The sequence below is a fragment of the Schistocerca serialis genome, chromosome 12, assembly GCF_023864345.2.
Source record: "Schistocerca serialis cubense isolate TAMUIC-IGC-003099 chromosome 12, iqSchSeri2.2, whole genome shotgun sequence".
Taxonomy (NCBI): Eukaryota; Metazoa; Arthropoda; class Insecta; order Orthoptera; family Acrididae; genus Schistocerca; species Schistocerca serialis.
In genome coordinates, this window is record NC_064649.1 from 87,645,745 (window position 1) to 87,662,754 (window position 17,010).

Genomic DNA, 17,010 nt, shown 5'->3' on the forward strand with positions numbered 1-17,010 from the left:
CAAATTGACACACGTGCTTGGAATGACATGGGGTTTTATTAGAACAAAAAAAATACAATAGTTCAAAAAATGTCCGACAGATGGAGCTTCGTCTAATCAGAATAGCAATAATTAGCGTAACAAAGTAAGACAAAGCAAAGATGATGTTCTTTACAGGCAATGCTCAATATGTCCACCATCATTCCTCAACAATAGCTGTAGTCGAGGAATGATGTTATGAACAGCACTATAAAGCATGTCCGGAGTTACGACGAGGCATTGGCGTCGGATGTTGTCTTTCAGCATCCCTAGAGACGTCGGTCGATCACGATACAATTGCGACTTCAGCCAATAATCGTACGGACTGAGGTCTGGGGACCTGGGAGGCCTAGAATGACGAAAGTGGCAGCTGAGCACACGATCATCGCCAAACGACGCGCGCAAGAGATCTTCCACGCGTCTAGCAATATGGGGTGGAGCGCCATCCTGCATAAACATCGTACGTTCCAGCAGGTGTTTATCAGCCAGGCTGGGGATGATGCGATTCTGTAACATATCGGCGTACCTCTCATCCATCACGGTAGCAGTTACAAAACCAGAATCACGCATTTCCTCGAAGAAAAAAGACCCGATAACGGTATATGTGGTAAATCCAACTCATACCGTGACTTTCTCGTCGTGCAATGGAGTTTCCACGATAGTTCTAGGATTTTCGGTAGCCTAAATTCTGCAGTTGTGGACGTTGACAGACCCTCGGAGCGTGAAATAAGCTTCGTCGGTCCACAACACGTTACTCAACCAATCGTCATCTTCCGCCATCTTTTGAAACGCCCACACCGCAAATGCCCTCCGCTTCACTAAATCTCCAGGTAACAGTTCACGATGCCGATTGATTTTGTACGGATAGCATCGAGGGGTACGCCGAAGTGCCAACCAAACAGTAGTGTATGGAATGCCGGTGCGAAGTGCGACTGGACGAGCGCTGACTTCCCCGTGCATAGACGAACCCGCTACAGTCTCCATTTCTTCCTGAACTGCTTCAGTAGCATTACACCTTGTGCTCGGTCGGCCACTACGGGGTCTATCGTCTAAACAACCCGTGACTTCGAACTTCGAAATCACTCTCGCCACAGCTGCATTTGTCAACGGACCTTCACCCGTTCGAGTCCCCTTCCCATGGCGATAGGATCGTAACGCTGAACTAGCACATTGCCCATTCTGATAATACAGCTTCAATAAAAGCGCCTTTTCAGGTAACGTCAACATGCTGCGACTGCTGGCGCATCTGATTCTCTCTCTCATTACAGCTCCTTTTATAGACGATTGTCATGCGCAGGCACTGACGTTTTGCTGTCCAGCGCCATCTGTCAGTCATTTTGTGAACTTTTTTTTTGTTATAATAAAACCCCATGCCATTCCAAGCATGTGTGTCAGTTTTACCTTTCTATCTACATTATTGCGTGGTTTACTAAGTTTTCAAATTTATAGTGACTTTTTGATCACCCGGTATTTTCCAAGAACGCTGTGTAAACACAATTATTGGATTACTAATGTCGGTAACAGGTGTTACCATCCTCAGATCCGTATAACTGGGCAGTGGTAGGTGTATCACACACGGTTTACACCGCTCTGTCTCTTGAGGACAACACAGGATACATAAAAGAGTCGAAGCATTGCAGTGACATGCCAGTTGTTGTGCCAGAAAGTAGTTACAACTCTCAACACGAACAAGACAGATACAGGCCACATCTTGGCGCTTCACGGTATGAAACCATCAAGCTGTCAGTTAACCAAAGAGTAAAGTTTCGTTACCTGAGATTTCCAGCTCATGTTTAAGTCGGTGCAGGAATCGCCGTTGGAGCGCAGAGAAGCTTAGCGATGCAATACCGTCAAAATATTTAACTGCAAGTCATAAATGATTTACATGACAATAGCAAGGGCATGCAGCTTTACTGTATGGTTAAATGATGATGGCGTCCTCTTGGGTAAAATATTCCGGAGGTAAAATAGTCCCCCATTCAGATCTCCGGGCGGGGACTACTCAAGAGGACGTCGTTATCAGGAGAAAGAAAACTGGCGTCCTACGGATCGGAGCGTGGAATACACTATGCAGATTCAGAAGGATGTAGACTGCAGTACGTACTGGGAGATGAAGCAGCTTCCACAAGATAGAGTAGCATGGAGAGCTGTATCAAACCAGTCTCAGGACTGAATACCACAACAACAACAGCAACGATACTTGGACTTCCCAAAAGAGAAAATTAGACTGCAGACTTGTGGATATGAACATGGGAATGCCATGTGGCTAGGCCTTGCGTCGGGTAGACCGTTCGCCTGGTGCAAGTCTTCCGAGTTGACGCCACGTCGGCGACTTGGTCGATGGGGATGAAATTATGATCATGATGATGATAAGGACAACACAACACCCAGGCCCTGAGCGGAGAAAACATCCGACCCAGCCGGGAATCAAACCCGGGTCGTAAGGCATGACATCCCATCGCGCTGACCACGCAGCTACCGGGGGAGGACTGTGGAAATGCAAAAGTACATTGGACAGCGCGTTGAAGAAGCGCGATTGTCGGGTTACCAAACCAACCACTTGCAAGTGATTAATTAGTTGTAAACGTATAAATGGTTCACAATTAGCAGAACAGGATCATAATGATAATGAAACGAATGAAATCAATACATTTCGAGTTCTTAAGTATATTACAAAATATTAAACTTAGGACCTCTTTCCAGAATGAGATTTTCACTCTGCAGCGGAGTGTGCACTGATATGAAACTTTCTGGCAGATTAAAACTGTGTGCCCGACCGAGACTCGAACTCGGGACCTTTGCCTTTCGCTGCAGAGTGAAAATCTCATTCTGGAAACATTCCCCAGGCTGTGGCTAAGCCATGTCTCCGCAATATCCTTTCTTCAGGAGTGCTAGTTCTGCAAGGTTCGCAGGAGAGCTTCTGTGAAGTTTGGAAGGTAGGAGACGAGGTACTGGCAGAAGTAAAGCTGTGAGTACCGGGCGTGAGTCGTGCTTCGGTAGCTCAGTTGGTAGAGCACTTGCCCGCGAAAGGCAAAGGTCCCGAGTTCGAGTCTCGGTCGGGCACACAGTTTTAATCTGCCAGGAAGTTTCATATCAGCGCACACTCCGCTGCAAAGTGAAAATCTCATTCTGGAAACATCCCCCAGGCTGTGGCTAAGCCATGTCTCCGCAATATCCTTTCTTTCAGGAGTGCTAGTTCTGCAAGGTTCGCAGGAGAGCTTCTGTAAAGTTTGGAAGGTAGGAGACGAGGTACTGGCAGAAGTAAAGCTGTGAGTACCGGGCGTGAGTCGTGCTTCGGTAGCTCAGTTGGTAGAGCACTTGCCCGCGAAAGGCAAAGGTCCCGAGTTCGAGTCTCGGTCGGGCACACAGTTTTAATCTGCCAGGAAGTTTCATATCAGCGCACACTCCGCTGCAGAGTGAAAGTCTCATTCTGGAAACATCCCCCAGGCTGTGGCTAAGCCATGTCTCCGCAATATCCTTTCTTTCAGGAGTGCTAGTTCTGCAAGGTTCGCAGGAGAGCTTCTGTAAAGTTTGGAAGGTAGGAGACGAGGTACTGGCAGAAGTAAAGCTGTGAGTACCGGGCGTGAGTCGTGCTTCGGTAGCTCAGTTGGTAGAGCACTTGCCCGCGAAAGGCAAAGGTCCCGAGTTCGAGTCTCGGTCGGGCACACAGTTTTAATCTGCCAAGAAGTTTCTTAGGACCTCTTTCTCTGCGCGTCCATTCGAGAGAACGAGGAAGGACTAAAAGATAAGAGGCGAAAAAACGAGTAAAACCTAAATTGAACATGAGTTGTTAAAAAAAAAAGCTTCGAGCATTTTATGTAGTTTTTATCCTATACGCTGATGAGAAACACTCTGGCTTTAAATAACGATGCCATGTGGGATTTATCGGTAGCATGCAGAATAACTATGGAATGAATGGTCTGCAAAGCCTGTCGATTATCTTAACTGCGGTAGAGAGAGAGAGAGAGAGAGAGAGAGAGAGAGAGAGAGAGAGAGAGAAGGAGAGGGAGAGGGAGAGGGAGAGAGGGTGGGGGGAGGGGAGGGGAGGGGTTGCGTGTGGAAGCGTGCGTGCGTGGGTTGGGGAGTGAGTGGATGCGTGTTTGCGGGTGAGTGCGTGTGTGCTTGTGTGCGCGTTAATGCTCGCAAAGCTTCACATCATCTGGTTGCGTTGCTACACATGCGCACCTGCTCTGGGGTGCTACCGTCCATTACCCCCATATACAGGCTATCGCTGTTCACACTCGACCTTTCTCCGAGCGGGTATACGAACGAGGGATTTCAGTATGACGTCACATCGCTGATCGGTCCCTCAGTGCACATCGTACCGTCTGCTTAGCTGTCGCCATCAGGCACGCAACGGACGTATTATTTTCTAGTCGCTCTTTCAGATGCTGGCTTATGGCAGCTCATCTCGTCACGCGATTAATCCTCCGCTTACTTTGCCCCTCTCTGTTCGCATCCGCACCCGTCTTTGACTGGCATACGTGGTAGGACGCACCTAGTTTTGCACAGGCACAAATAACTGCAACACTCAGCTGGCCGCTGTGGCCGAGCGGTTGTAGGCGCTTCAGTCCGGAACCATGCGGCTGCTACGGTCGCAGGTTCGAATCCTCGCTCGGGCATGGATGTGTGTGATGTCCTTAGATTAGTTAGATTTAATTAGTTCTAAGTCTAGGGGACTGATGACCTCAGATGTTAAGTCTCATAGTGCTCAGAGTTATATGAACCATTTAAATCCAAATGGAAAAATGCGTTGTACATACTGAGTACAGCAGGGATGGCTCGCGAAATGACTAATTCAAATCTTTGCAAAAACAGAAGTGGAAATAATAAACGGGAATTAATTTGTACGTGATGGCTTGAGAATTCCGCTACTATTGTAATTTATTATGCTTTTACCTAATTAACAGAAAGCCCTGTCTCTATGTTGCCACGTATAGCCCTGTTGCTAAATTTAGTTTAGTTTCCAAATAAAGTTTCCTGTTAATAGGAAAAGCTGATCAATAGAGTTACCCCTTTTACCGGATTTGACCGTGTGTTGTGGGCAAGTAAATCAGACTATTCAATTGTTTTCCCAAGATCTTACCCAGCGGTTAGAAGAGACGCAGTATGAATAGTATTATATTGAAGCTAGGACAACTCAGTTCCAAGTTCATTTAGTGGTTTAAAGCATATACTAACGGTAGCCACCCTATCCAGGCAATGAAACAGTGAAGTATTGGAAAAGCAGAAGTATGAATTTTGCCTACTTTCGTGTTACTGTTTAATTTGGTTCTTCAAATAAACATTACTCCACTTCAACGATGTTGGACTACACCCTTATACATTACTTTTTTTTTTAAAAAAAAAAAAGCCGAGTTGATAGCTTCAAGGAAGCTAAAAAAATTTGGCCTGAGGGGACCTTTAGAAAAGCACTTTCCATAACCAACAAACTTAAATGATAAAATGCTTAGATATAAAGCACTCACTTTTTATACTGAACATTTTACTTCAAGAAAACCTCTTTCTTACTGGAATATACTTTCAAAAGCTATTACTCTTAGAACTAACTCTGTATATTCATTTGATAGATTCCACTAACTTTGCTTCACTCTGACTGAATTTTACGTAAGCAAACTTTTATTACAACACTGTAGTTAAGAAACGTTTCTCTTTATTTATACAAAAACAATTTAAATGGCACCCCTTTACATTAACTTGGCACCATAAGTCTGTAAAACTGGATACTCGGATTAATCAAACAACAGGAAGGAAACCAATATCGGTGTATGATTAGGATGAAATAACAGGGTGAAACAGTTTCTTTAAAGTTCAAGAACGATTATTAAACCCTAATTTAAATTAATGGTTCATGCTGTCCAAAAGTAAAATACCAACCAAAAAAAAATCAATTATAGCGGCTACACTACCCACAGTACGGCCTGCAAGAACTGTATCTTGCAGTATGCGCTCAATTCGTCTTCTTGGTGTCGTTCAATTTTACATACAGTAGCCCAACAACTCGCCGGTATGCCGTAAGTTGTTTGCTGTCTCCACCCGAGGCAATTTCGTTCACATTTGCTCCACAAAGGTGTAGCCTCAATCACTACTGCCTACATACGAGGTGCGGCTTGAAAAAAACCGGACTGATGCTGGAAAAAACATTTATTTACAATTATTTACAATTTCATGTTATCTCCTTCAATGTACTCTCCTCCTCGGTCTCTACACTGCTCCATACGAATTTTCCACTGTTCATAGCAATGCTGCAGATCGTTTTCGGTAAGTCCATACATTACTTCCGTCGCTTTTTCTTTTACTGCTTCAACAGTCTCAAACCTAGTTCCTTTCAAAGCTGACTTGACTTTAGGGAAAAGAAAAAAGTCACAGGGGGCCAAATCAGGTGAGTAGGGTGGATGATCTAAGATGAGAATGTTGTGTTTTGCCAAAAACGTCTTCACTGACAACGCACTGTGAGCTGGGGCATTGTCTTCGTGAAGGATCCACGACTTTTTTCTCCACAAATCGTTCCGTTTTCTCCGTACTCGCTCACGTAGGCTAGCCAGGACGCTAATGTGGTAATGCTGATTCACTGTTTGTCCCTCTGGTATCCAATCGATGTGCACAATCCCTTTGATGTCAAAAAAAACAATCATCATTGCCTTGAATTTCGATTTTGACATTCGTGCTTTTCTTTGTCGTGGAGAACCAGGAGTTTTCCAATGCATCGATTGGCGTTTAGTTTCGGGATCGTAAGTAAAAAACCACGATTCATCGCAAGTAATAACATTTTGTAAGAAGGTGGGATCACTATCAATGTTTTCCAGGATGTCAGAACAAATCATTCTTCGGCGTTCCTTCTGTTCAATTGCGAGACACTTTGGAACCATTTTTGAACACACTTTGTTCATGTTGAAACTTTCATGAAGAATCTGCCTAACACTTTCCTTGTCAACTCCTGTTAACTCAGACACTGCTCTGATTGTTAAACGGCGATCTTGTCGAACAAGTTTACCGATTTTTTCAATGTTTGCATCAGTTTTTGCTGACAATGGTCTGCCAGTGCGAGTGTCATCACTGGTGTCTTCGCGGCCATCTTTAAATCGTTTAAACCACTCAAACACTTGTGTTCGCGATAAACAATCATCGCCGTATACTTGTTGTAACATTACAAACGTTTCACTTGCAGATTTTCCTAGTTTGAAACAAAATTTGATGTTAACACGCTGTTCTTTCTGTACACTCAACATTTTCCGACGCACAGACAAAACGTCAACTACTTAAAACAGACGCCACGGGCAGACTGAGTGCAGGAGGCAGATGAATCTCGAGCAGTCGGCGGAGCGAGAGTCACGTGACAGGCCACGCGACTTTCAGCCTTATTGCATTCGTTTTATTGTTTCACCAGTACTAGTCCGGTTTTTTTCTAGCCACACCTCGTATGTGCGACTTACTTCCCGCGCTTGCTCTAGGTAGCGCGCCAATTCGCCCTTTCGCCCTTGCCACCTTTTCCACTCCCCAGAGCCACTTTCGTTGCAAACAAAAGCGTACTGACTTTTACATAAAACCTATTTCTTACATTGTTCCTAAGCTAGACCATTTCTTACAGTTGTCAAATTTACATCAACATGAACAGTTTGTACACACAAATATTTTTAAATACAAATGTCCTCAGAAAATTATTTAACGTAATACACAATTTACATAGTATTTTACATGCATTACTCACATGCAATGCAGAGAACTTGAATCCCCAGTGAAGTACACTTCGCTTTACGTACGCAGAAAATACAGTACCAATATGAGAAAATTTTAAAGCAAAAAAATTATAAAAAAATGTAGATGAACCATAAACAAATAGTGTTATATGCTAGTGCGTAAAAGTTAACTTTAAAAAGGAAACAAATAAAATTTCATTTGCAGTATTTCATATAAATAGTGACGCATTTTAAAAATTTTAGATGCTCACATAATCTACTCATTAAGAGATATCGACCCGTGGTGTAGGGGTAGCATCTTTTAGTAATGATCCTGGGTTCGACCCCCGCTGCTGCTTAAAGTTTGAATAAAAATCAATAGCAATGGAGACCGAAGACTTTCGGCATAATAAGTCGTCCCTCATTCTACCAACGACCCTGTCAAAGAGGGCGGTGAAGCCAGCAGACGCCCAGGTCACTCTCAACCCCTTGGGGTGGGTAACTGCCCTTAATGGCCGAAGAATCAGCAATGATCAACGCTATGAGGATGTAGAATGCAGCGCAAACCACTACACTGAAGACACATAATGTGCACCCACAAGACATGAGGCCAGTAACTCAGAAAATTGTCATGATGATCTCTCCATTTGCAGGAGATTCCGGACTGATCCCCCATTCGGATCTGCTGTATGGGACTGCCAAGTGGGAGGTGACTATGAGAAAAAGATCGAACAACCAACGAAAGTATGATGTTCTGCGAGTCGCGACGTGAAATGTCAGAAGTCTCAACGAGGCAGGGAAGCTAGAAAACCTAAAAAGCCTCATAGAAGATATAGTGGGCATCACTGAAGTGAAATGGAAAGAAGACAAGATTTCTGGTCAGAAGAGTATGGGGTAATATCAATAGCAGCAGGAAATGGTATAATGAGAGTAGGTGTTACGAATAGGAAGGTAGCCGGTTCTAGGCGCTTTAGTCCGCAACCGCGCTGCTGCTACGTTCGCAGGTTCGAATCCTGCCTCGGGCATGGATGTGTGTGATGTCCTTAGGTTAGTTAGGTTTAAGCACTTCTAAGTTTAGGGGACTGATGACCTCAGATGTTAAGTCCCATAGTGCTTAGAGCCATTCGAACCATTTTTTGAATAGGAAGGTAGGACAGAGACAGAGTAACTGAGACCAGTTCAGTGATGGGTTGTTCTCATCAGAATCGACAGCAGACCAACACCGACAACAATAGGTCAGGTACACATGCCGATGTCGAAAGGTGGAGGACGGGGATAGAGAGAGACACACACACACACACACACACACACACAGAGAGAGAGAGAGAGAGAGAGAGAGAGAGAGAGAGAGAGAGAGAGAGATTGTATGAGGACATTGAACGGGTAAATCAGTACGTAAATGGAGATTAAAATCTAATAGTCATAGACGATTGTAATGCGGTTGCAGGGCAGGGAGTAGAAGAAAGGGTTACGGAAGAATGTGGGCTTGGTACTAAAAAGAGAGAGGAGAGAGAGATTAATTCAGTTCTACAATAAGATCGATTAGTTCCAGAGTCACAAGAGGTCGTGGTTTTCCTTGAAAAGGTCGGGAAATAGAGAAGATACCAATTACATTACATCTGGGTCAGACAGAGATTTCGAATTGAGATATTCGGTTCTGAGCAGTAGTCAGTACAGTTAAAGGGGAATGGCATCTCTGAAAAGGGCACTCCCAGAAGCTGGAATTAAAAACATACGTGGAAGGAAGGTAACTACAAAGAAACCACGGGGAACACAAGAAATACGTCAGTCGATCGGCGAAAGAAGGAAGTACAGAAATATTCAGAGAAATTCAGGAATACAGAAATAAGTCACTTACGAATGAAATAAATAGGAAAGTGCATGAAAGATAAAGCAAAGTGTCTGCATGAAAGATGTGGAGAAATCGAAAAGGAAATGATTGTTGGAAGGACTAACACATCATACAGAACAGTCAGAACAACCTTCGGTGAAATTACAAGCAAGGGCGGTAACATAAAGATTTCAATGGAAATTCCTCTGTTGAAGGCAGAGGAGAGAGCAGACAACAGGGAAGGGTACATTGAAGGCCTCTGTGAGGGAAGTCTGATGACGTGACAGAACAAGAAAGACGACTCGATAGTAAAGAGATAAGGGACCCGGTATTAGAATCATCATTGAAAAGAGCTTTGGAAGACTTAAAATCAAATAAGACCGAAGGTATGGATAACATTCCATCGTAATTTGTAAAATCAGTGGGGGACTGACAAGAAATCGACTATTAGCGTTGGTGTGTGGAATGTATGAGTGTAGCGATACACCACCACACTTTCGAAAAAACGTCACCCACGCGATTCCGAAGATTGCAAGGGCCGCCAAGTGTGAGAATTACCGCACAATCAGCTTAACAGCTTACGCATGTCAGTTGCTGACAACCATAATATACGGAAGAATGGAAAAGAAAATTGAGGATACGTTAGATGACGATCACTTTGGCTTTAGGAAAGGTAATGGCACCAGAGAGGCACGTCTGACGTTGCGGCTGATATTGGAAGCAAGACTGAAGAAGAATCAAAACACGTTCATAGTATTAGTCGGTCTACAAAAAGTGTTTGACAATGTGAAATAATGCAAGATGTTCGAAATTCTGAGAAAATAGGGGTAAACTACAGGGAAAAACGGGTAATACACAATATGTACAAGAGCCAAGAGGGAATAATAAGAGTGGATAACCAAGTGCTCGGATTAAAAAGGTCATGGTCTAGGTGCTAGCGTTGCAGCCTCTGGATCACAGGGTCCCGAGTTCGATTCCCGGCCTGGTTGGGGATTTTCTCTGTCCGGTGACTGGGTGTTTGTGCTGTCCTCACCATTTCATCCTCATCATCGTCATTCGTGACAATGGCTAGACTGAATTGTATAAAAAATTAGACTTCGTACGGGCTCTGATGACGGCGCAGTTGAGGGCCGCACAAACCAATCATCATCATCATCGGATTAAAAAGGGTATAAGAAAGGGTTGTAGTCTTTCGCTCCTAGTGTTCAATGTATACTTCGAAGAAGCAGGAATGAAATAAAAGAAAGTTTCAAGAGTGGAATTAAAATTGAAAGTGAAAGGATTCGCTGACCATTTCTATCGTCAGTGAAAGAGGAGGACGATTACCGATCTGAAGACTAGAATAAACAATCTAACGAGTACGGAAAATGGACTGAGAGTAAGTCGAAAAAAGACAAAAGTCTTAAGAAGTAGCAGAAACAAGAACAGCCAGAAACTTTGGTTCAAAATTGGTGATCGGAAGTAGCGAATTCTGCTACCTAGACAACAAAATAACAAATGACGTGTAATGCATATGTGTATTCCCTTCACGTGTTTGAGCCAAGTATTAGGCACATGTATGCGATCGAGAATGCTCAGTAGCAGCCAGGCTACATGTACATCTGACAATTAAGCGTCAGCAAGGAGCATTAGTGATGAAATCATAGGAGGCAATGTGTACAACCTTAGTAGAGACAGGATCAAACTATTCGGGAGTAGGATCTTACAATCCGAGACAGTGTTCAGAGACAAACTTCCGTCACACTGTCCACAAACACCGGCTGGAGTGGCCGAGCGGTTCTAGGCGCTTCAGTCTGGAACGGCGCGACCGCTACGGTCGCAGGTTCGAATCCTGTCTCGGGCATGGATGTGTGTGATGTCCTAAGGTTAGTTAGGTTTAAGTAGTTCTAAGTTCTAGGGAACTGATGACCTCAGACCTCAGATGTTAAGTCCCATAGTGCTCAGAGCCATTTGAACCATTTTTGTCCGCAAACGTGACGTCAGGTCCGCCTAGCAACAGCGATCTCAACGCCCATTGGCTGAAAGTTTGGAGATATATATACAGGGTGTTACAAAAAGGTACGGCCGAACTTTCAGGCAACATTCCTCACACACAAATAAAGAAAAGATGTTACGTGGACTTGTGTCCGGAAATGCTTAATTTCCATGTTAGAGCTCATTTTAGTTTCGTTCTTCCAGCTACGCTCAGTGAAGCACGTTATCATGATTTCATACGGGGTACTCTACCTGTGCTCCTAGAACATGTGCCTTTACAAGTACGACACAACATGTGGTTCATGCACGATGGAGCTCCTGCACATGTCAGTCCAAGTGTTCGTACGCTTCTCAACAACATATTCTGTGACCGATGAATTGGTAGAAGCGGACCAATTCCATGACCTCCACGCTCTCCTGACCTCAACCTTCTTGACTTTCATTTATGGGGGCATTTGAAAGCTCTTGTCTACGCAACCCCGGTACCAAATGTAGAGACTCTTCGTGCTGGTATTGTGGACGGCTGTGATACAATACGCCATTCTCCAAGGCTGCATCAGCGCATCATGGATTCCGTGCGACGGAGGGTGGATGCATGTATCCTCGCTAACGGAGGACATTTTGAACATTTCCTGTAACAAAGTGTTTGAAGTCACGCTGGTACGTTCTGTTGCTGTGTGTTTCCATTCCACGATTAACGTGATTTGAAGAGAAGTAATAAATTATAAAATGAGCTCTAACTTGGAAAGTAAGCGTTTCAGGACACATGTCCACATAACATATTTTCTTTCTTTGTGTGTGAGGAACGTTTCCTGAATGTTTGGCCGTACGTTTTTGTAACACCCTATATATATGAAACGAGAGAAGTGTCCCTATTGGCTGAGGGAGAAAGGGGGGGGGGGGGTGGTCTCTCTTGTCCTTCGGGAAGACGGGGCGAGTCAGTCGCGAGGAGCCACTCAAAACGTACGGTCGAGTAACCGGGGCGGCTCTAAAAGAACGGTCGCGAGTGCATATCTCAGCTGTTAAACAAGCTAGAAATGAAGTTATTAATTATCAGAACGCCACGTGTCGTGGGCAGTGTCTATCATTATATATAGTCAGAAAACTGTGTTAATGTGTCTATAGGGTCGAATATAACGGCGTAGTGCAGAGCCGCCATATTACAAATGCTGATTCTGTGACGTGTGTGACAATGCAATTCCTGTATTAAAACAAGTATAGTACAAACGTTGTTGACAATTAACAACTGGCATCCCTAAACACTCCACTTCAGCAGGATCACTACCTACATGGAACCTGGCGACTGAGCGCTACAACTCTGCTACAAGGGACTTACCAAAGCAGCAAGACACCAGGTTTGTGACACCGCCCAGAGAAGTACTTCCTTCTCGCTACATTGCCACTGAGGGTGTTACAGACGGACGGAGCAAGGACTACATAAAAAGCAGAATAGCATTGACAAAAAGAGCATTCCTGGCCAAGAGAAGTCTGCTAGCATCAAACATAGACCTTTATTGGAGGAATAAATTTCTGAGAATGTACCTTTTGAACACCGCATTGTGCGGTAGTGAAACATGGACTGCCGGAAGACCAGAAAAAACGAGAATAGAAGAATTTGAGATGGGGTGGTACAGAAGCATGTTGCAACTGATAAGGTAGGGAATGAGGTGGTTCTCCGTAAAATCGGCGAAGCAAGAAATATATGGGAGAGACTGACAAGAAGACAAAGGGTGGTAGGACATTCGTTCACTTCCATGATACTAGAGGGCGCTGCATGGGGTAAAAATTTGGAGGGATACAAAGACTGGAATACATCCAGCAAATAATTGAGTACATAGATTGCAAGTGCTACCCTGAGATGATTGGAAAAGAGCATATGTAGTCCCAGTTTTCAAGAAGGGTCGTCGAGCAGATGCGCAAAACTATAGACCTATATCTCTGACAATGATCTATTGTAGAATTTTAGAACATGTTTTTTTCTCGCGTATAATGTCATTTCTGGAAACCCAGAATCTACTTTGTAGGAATCAACATGGATTCCGGAAACAGCGGTCGTGTGAGACCAAACTCGCTTTATTTGTTCATGAGACCCAGAAAATATTAGATGCAGGCTCCCAGGTAGATGCCATTTTCCTTGACTTCCGGAAGGCATTCGATACAGTTCCGCACTGTCACCTGATAAACAAAGTAAGAGCCTACGGAATATCAGACCAGCTGTGTGGCTGGATTGAAGAGTTTTTAGCAAACAGAACACAGCATGTTGTTATCAATGGAGAGACGTCTATTGCCGTTAAAGTAACCTCTGGCGTGCCACAGGGGAGTTTTATGGGACCATTGCTTTTCACAATATATATATATGACATAGTAGATAGTGTCGGAAGTTCCATGCGGCTTTTCGCGGATGATGCTTTAGTATACAGAGAAATTGCAGCATTAGACAATTGCAGCGAAATGCAGGAGGATCTGCAGCAGATAGGCACTTGGTGCATGGAGTGACAACTGACCCTTAACATACACAAATGTAATGTATTGCGAATACGTAGAAAGAAGGATCCTTAATTGCATGATTGTATGATAGCGGAACAAACACTGGTAGCAGTTACTTCTGTAAAATATCTAGGAGTATGCGTACGAAACGAATTGAACTGGAATGATCATATAAAATTAATTGTTGGTAAGGCGGGTACCAGGTTGAGATTCTTTGGGAGAGTCCTTAGAAAATTTAGTCCATCAACAAAGGAGGTGGCTTACAAAACACTCGTTCGACCTATACTTGAGTATTGCTCATCAGTGTGGGATCCGTACCAGGTCGGGTTGACACAGGAGATAGAGAAGATCCAAAGAAGAGCGGCGCGTTTCGTCACAGGGTTATTTGGTAAGCGTGATAGCGTTACGGAGATGTTTAGCAAACTCAAGTGGCAGACTCTGCAAGAGAGGCGCTCTGCATCGCGGTGTAGCTTGCTCGCCAGGTTTCGAGAGGGTGCGTTTCTGGATGAGGTATCGAATATATTGCTTCCCCCCACCTATACCTCCCGAGGAGATCACGAATGTAAAATTAGAGAGATTCGAGCGCGCACGGAGGCTTTCTGGCAGTCGTTCTTCCAGCGAATCATACGCGACTGGAACAGGAAAGGGAGGTAATGACAGTGGCACGTAAAGTGCCCTCCGTTACAGGCGTTGGGTGGTTTGCGGAGTATAAATGTAGATGTAGATGTAGAGGATAGCACAGGAGAGGAATTAGTGGCAGGCCGCATCAATCTTTAAAACTGTAGCACTGTAAATCAGGTATTGAACCAAGAAACGGTGACTATATCTCGAGACAGTGTAAATGACAGCGTGCAAGTTAACCACATTACATTCGTTCAGTATTTGAGAATGACAGCATATAGCGACTTCCAACAATCTTAACACACAATATGAAATCTTTTCCTTGCTGAAATCCCTCTTTCACTATAGCGCCAACCCTCTCCCCACATCCAAAGAAAAAGCAAAAAGCAAAAAGTAGAACAGCGAATAATCTGGAAACTTTAATAAGCGGGAGCCAATTTTCAGAATTTCAGCGTAGCTATGGAAAATTAATCCCAGTTTCTTTGCCCCCTCCTGAATTCTTGATAAAGCCGAGCGGTGTAGGCTACGTCGCGCTGCCCCAAATACGAGAGGTCGCTCCCTGCAGAAGCCGAATTCCATTTAATCGCAGTGCCACCGAAATGAAAACTGCTTTCTGTGGCTGGCAATCAGCTTGAAACATCATTCCAATAACCCACAAAGATTACTTTCCGCTCGGTTTGTAATTAACATTTAAATTACTGGCAACATCGACCACGTTTATTATTCATATGTCGTTTTCGGAGTAAAATTTAACAGGTGGATATCCCCGCCACCGCTAAATTACCTGTTGGCTACGAAACAGGATTTGCACTAACACATACAAATAAGAATAAGGACACCTCTAGTTCTATCATGTTCGTACAGAAAGCTCCCTCCCTCCCCCTCCCCCTCCCCCTCCCCCTCCCCCTCCCCCTCCCCCTCCTCCTCCTCCTCCTCCTCTTCCCTCCCTCCCCCTCCCCTTCCCTCCCTCCCCCTCCCACCCTCTCTCTCTCTCTCTCTCTCTCTCTCTCTCTCTCTCTCTCTCTCTCACCGCGGTTGCCAGAACTGAAGATAGACGTTGACTGTGGATATTGTATTACAGACACAGTCCCTTTGACTGTTGAGAGATGTCACTGAACCCGTCCAAAGATGTAAACAACCATGCATGAGCAGCGCCTGTTAGACGGAAGGGGTCCGACAGCCGATCAGTTCCTGTCATTCCACCAGGGAGGAGGTGCACAGCTCGTGTTGTTCGGACATGGAGGAGAAACAGTGAGACAGGAACTGTCGATGACATGCCTCGCTCAGGCCGCCCAACAGATACTACTGCAGTGGATGACCGCTGCCTACGGATTATGGTTCAGAGGAATCCTGACAGCAACGACACCATGTTGAAAATTCTTTAAGTGCAGCCACAGGACGTCGTGTTACGACTCAAACTGTGCGCAATAGGCTGCATGATGCGTAACTTTACTCCCGGCGTCTATAGCAAGGTCCATCTTTGTAACCACGATACCATGTTTTTTTTTCTTTTTGGTCATCAGTCTACTGACTGGTTTGATGCGGCCCGCCACGAATTCCTTTCCTGTGCTAACCTCTTCATCTCAGAGTAGCACTTGCAACCTACGTCCTCAATTACACTCCTGGAAATGGAAAAAAGAACACATTGACACCGGTGTGTCAGACCCATCATACTTGCTCCGGACACTGCGAGAGGGCTGTACAAGCAATGATCACACGCACGGCACAGCGGACACACCAGGAACCGCGGTGTTGGCCGTCGAAGGGCGCTAGCTGCGCAGCATTTGTGCACCGCCGCCGTCAGTGTCAGCCAGTTTGCCGTGGCATACGGAGCTCCATCACAGTCTTTAAGACTGGTAGCATGCCGCGACAGCGTGGACGTGAACCGTATGTGCAGTTGACGGACTTTGAGCGAGGGCGTATAGTGGGCATGCGGGAGGCCGGGTGGACGTACCGCCGAATTGCTCAACACGTGGGGCGTGAGGTCTCCACAGTACATCGATGTTGTCGCCAGTGGTCGGCGGAAGGTGCACGTGCCCGTCGACCTGGGACCGGACCGCAGCGACGCACGGATGCACGCCAAGACCGTAGGATCCTACGCAGTGCCGTAGGGGACCGCACCGCCACTTCCCAGCAAATTAGGGACACTGTTGCTCCTGGGGTACCGGCGAGGACCATTCGCAACCGTCTCCATGAAGCTGGGCTACGGTCCCGCACACCGTTAGGCCGTCTTCCGCTCACGCCCCAACATCGTGCAGCCCGCCTCCAGTGGTGTCGCGACAGGCGTGAATGGAGGGACGAATGGAGACGTGTCGTCTTCAGCGATGAGAGTCGCTTCTGCCTTGGTGCGAATGATGGTCGTATGCGTGTTTGACGCCGTGCGGATGAGCGCCACAATCAGGA

At 45.2% G+C, this 17,010-nt stretch overlaps 1 protein-coding gene across 1 annotated transcript in view; it reads left to right on the top strand.

Moving 5' to 3' along the window:
* The window catches only part of LOC126428137 (uncharacterized), a 744,079-nt gene that overhangs the window by 525,808 nt on the left and 201,261 nt on the right, over nucleotides 1-17,010 (top strand). The gene's annotated exons all lie outside the window — the stretch shown is intronic.